The 3,844-nt window shown below is 52.7% G+C and overlaps 1 non-coding gene across 1 annotated transcript; it reads left to right on the top strand.

The window, feature by feature from the left end:
- Positions 1–1,392: 1,392 nt before the first annotated feature.
- TRNAN-GUU (transfer RNA asparagine (anticodon GUU)) lies at positions 1,393–1,466 on the top strand. Its single transcript has one exon. It is a non-coding gene; the product is annotated as a tRNA-Asn (tRNA).
- The last annotated feature ends 2,378 nt before the right edge of the window (positions 1,467–3,844 follow it).

Raw genomic sequence — 3,844 nt, 5'->3', positions numbered from 1 at the left:
GGCGCTTTTTTTTCTTTGGGCTGATAGCTCTGAAGAAATGTTCTGACGGTGGTGAGCGTGGAGGACGACTGTCTCCGTGGCGCCATTGGCTAGCGCGATCGGCTTTTAACCGAAAGGTTGGAGGTTCGAGCCCACCCGGTGGTGGTTCGGCGTTTTTTTCTTTGGGCTGATAGCTCCGAAGAAATGTTCTTACGGTGGTGAGAGTGGAATACGACTGTCTCCGTAGGGCAATTGGCTAGCGCGATCGGCTGTTAACCGAAAAGTTGGAGTTTCGAGCACACCCGGGAGTGGTGTGTTGCTTTTTTCTTTGGGCTGATAGCTTTGAAGATATGTTCTGATGGTGGTGAGAGTATAGCAGGACTGCCTCCATGGCGCAATTTGCTAGCGCGATCGGCTGTTAAGCGAAAGGTTGGAGGTTTGAGCCCTCCCGGGAGTGGTGTGTTGCTTTTTTCTTTGCGCTGATAGCTTTGAAGATATGTTCTAATGGTGGTGAGAGTGGAGCACGACTGTCTCCGTGGCCCAATTGGCTAGCGCGATCCGCTGTTAACGTAAAGGTTGGAGGTTCGAGCCCACCCGGTGGTGGTGCGGCGCTTTTTTTTCTTTGGGCTGATAGCTCTGAAGAAATGTTCTGACGGTGGTGAGGGTGGAGCACGACTGTCTCCGTGGCGCCATTGGCTAGCGCGATCGGCTTTGAACCGAAAGGTTGGAGGTTCGAGCCCACCCGGTGGTGGTGCGGCGCTTTTTTTCTTTGGGCTGATAGCTTTGAAGATATGTTCTGATGGTGGTGAGAGTAGAGCAGGACTGTCTCCGTGGCGCAATTGGCTAGCGCGATCGGCTGTTAACCGAAAGCTTGGAGTTTCGAGCCCACCCGGTAGTATCGCGGCGCTTTTTTTCTTTGAGCTGATAGCTTTGAAGATTTGTTCTGATGGTGGTGTGAGTGGAGCAGGACTGTCTCCGTGACGCAATTGGCTAGCGCGATCGGCTGTTAACTGAAAGCTTGGAGTTTCGAGCCCCCCCGGTAGTGGTGCGGCGCTTTTTTTTCTTTGAGCTGATAGCTTTGAAGATATGTTCTGATGGTGGTGAGAGTAGAGCAGGACTGTCTCCGTGGCGCAATTGGCTAGCGCGATCGGCTGTTAACAGAAAGGATGGAGGTTCGAGCCCACCCGGGGGTGGTGCGCCGCTTTTTTTTCTTTGGGCTGATAGCGTTGGAGATATGTTCTGTTGTTAGTGAGAGTGGAGCACGACTGTCTCCATGGCGCAATTGGCGAGCGCAATCGGCTGTTAGACGAAAGGTTTGAGGTTCGAGCCCACCCGGAGTGGTGCGGCGCTTTTTTTCTTTGGACTGATAGCTTTGAAGATATGTTCTGATGGTGGTGAGAGTATAGCAGGACTGTCTCCGTGGCGCAATTGGCTAGCGCGATCGGCTGTTAACCGAGAGGTTGGAGGTTTGAGCCCACCCGGGGACGGTGTGTCGCTTTTTTTTTCTTTTCGCTGATAGCTTTGAAGATATGTTCTGATGGTGGAGAGAGGGGAGCACGACTGTCTCTGTGGCGCAATTGGCTAGCGCGATCTGCTGTTGACTGAAAGGTTGGAGGTTCGAGCCCACCTGGTGGTGGTGCGGCGCTTCTTTTTCTTTGGGCTGATAGCTCTGAAGATATGTTCTGATGGTGGTGAGAGTATAGCAGGACTGTCTCCGTGACGCAATTGGCTAGCGCAATCGGCTGTTAACCGAGAGGTTGGAGGTTTGAGCCCACCCGGGGACGGTGTGTCGCTTTTTTTTTCTTTTCGGTGACAGCTTTGAAAATATGTTCTGAAGGTGGTGAGAGGTGAGCACGACTGTCTCCGTGGCGCAATTGGCTAGCGCGATCTGCTGTTGACCGAAAGGTTGCAGGTTCGAGCCCACCCGGTTGTGGTGGGGTGCTTCTTTTTCTTTGGGCTGATAGCTGTGAAGAAATGTTCGGACGGTGGTGAGAGTGGAGCACGACTGTCTCCGTGGGGCAGTTGGCTAGCGCGATTTGCAGTTAACCAAAAAGTTGGAGGTTCGAGCCCACCCGGTGGTGGTGCGGCACTTTTTTTTTCTTTGGGCTGATAGGTTTGAAGATATTTTCTGATGGTATTGAGAGTATAGCAGGACTGTCTCCGTGGCGCAATTTGCTAGCGCGATCGGCTGTTAAGCGAAAGGTTGGAGGTTCGAGCCCTTCCGGGAGTGGTGTGTTGCTTTATTTTGCACTGATAACTTTGGAGACATGTTCTCACGGTGGTGAGATCTGAGCACGGCTGTCTCCGTGGCGCAATTGGCTAGCCCGTTCGGCTGTTAACCGAAGAATTGGAGGTTTGAGCCCTCCCAGGAGTGGGGTGTTGCTTTTTTCTTTGCGCTGATAGCTTTGAAAACATGTTCGAATGGTGGTGAGAGTGGAGCACGACTCTCTCCGTGGCGCCATTGGCTAGTGCGATCGGCTGTTAACCAAAAGGTTGGAGGTTCGAGCCCACCCGGTGGTGGTGAGGGCTTATTTTTCTATGGGCTGATAGCTTTGAAGATATGTTCTGATGGTGGTGAGAGTGAAGCAGGACTGTCTCCGTGGCGCAATCGGCTAGCGCGATCGACTGTTAACGAAAAGGTTTGAGGTTCGAGCCCACCCGGTGGTGAGGCGGCGGTTTTTTTCTTTGGGCTGATAGCTTTGAAGATATGTTCTGATGGTTGCTAGAGTGGAGCAGGACTGTCTCCGTGGCGCAATTGGCTAGCGCGTTCGGCCGTTAACCGAAATATTGGAGGTTCGAGCACACCCGGTGGTGGTGCTGGCTTTTTTCTATGGGCTGATAGCTTTGAAGATATGTTCTGATGGTGGTGAGAGTGAAGCAGGACTGTCTCCGTGGCGCAATTGGCTAGCGCGATCGACTGTTAACCGAAAGGTTGGCGGTTCGAGCCCACCAGGTGGTGGTGCGGTGCTATTTTTTGGGGCTGATAGCTTTGAAGATATGTTCTCATGGTGGTGAGATCTGAGCACGGCTGTCTCCGTGGCGCAATTGGCTAGCTCGTTCGGCTGTTAACCGAAGAATTGGAGGTTTGAGCCCTCCCAGGAGTGGTGTGTTGCTTTTTTCTTTGCGCTGATAGCTTTGAAAACATGTTCGAATGGTGGTGAGAGTGGAGCACGAATCTCTCCGTGGAGTAATTGGCTAGCGCAATCGGCTGTTAACCAAAAGGTTGGAGGTTCGAGCCCACTCGGTGGTGGTGTGGGCTTATTTTTCTATGGGCTGATAGCTTCGAAGATATGTTCTGATGGTGGTGAGAGTGAAGCAGGACTGTCTCTGTGGCGCAATTGGCTAGCGCGATCGACTGTTAACCAAAAGGTTTGAGGTTCGAGCCCACCCGGTGGTGGTGCGGCGCTTTTTTTTTGGGCTGATAGCTTTGAAGATATGTTCTGATGGTGGTGAGAGTAGAGCAGGGCTGTCTCCGTGGCGCAATAGGCTAGCGCGATCGGCTGTTAACCGAAAGCTTGGGGTTTGGAGCCCACCCGGTAGTATCGCGGCGCTTTTTTTTTTCTTTGAGCTGATAGCTTTGAGGATATGCTCTGATGGTGGTGAGAGTGGAGCACGACTGTCTCCGTGGCGCAATTGGCTTGCGCGATCGGCTGTTGACAGAAAGGATGGAGGTTCGAGCCCACCCGGGGGTGGTGCGCCGCCTTTTTTCCTTTGGGCTGATAGCGTTGAAGATATGTTCTGATGGTGGTGAGAGTGGAGCAGGACTGTCTCCGTTGCGCAATTGGCTAGCGTGATCGGCTGTTAACCGAAAGCTTGGAGTTTCGAGCCCACTGGGGACGGTGTGTCGCTTTTTTTTCTTTGCGGT

The sequence above is a fragment of the Rhipicephalus microplus genome, unplaced genomic scaffold (assembly GCF_043290135.1).
Source record: "Rhipicephalus microplus isolate Deutch F79 unplaced genomic scaffold, USDA_Rmic scaffold_40, whole genome shotgun sequence".
NCBI classification, from domain to species: Eukaryota; Metazoa; Arthropoda; class Arachnida; order Ixodida; family Ixodidae; genus Rhipicephalus; species Rhipicephalus microplus.
This window is presented reverse-complemented; position numbering and strand designations above follow the sequence as displayed.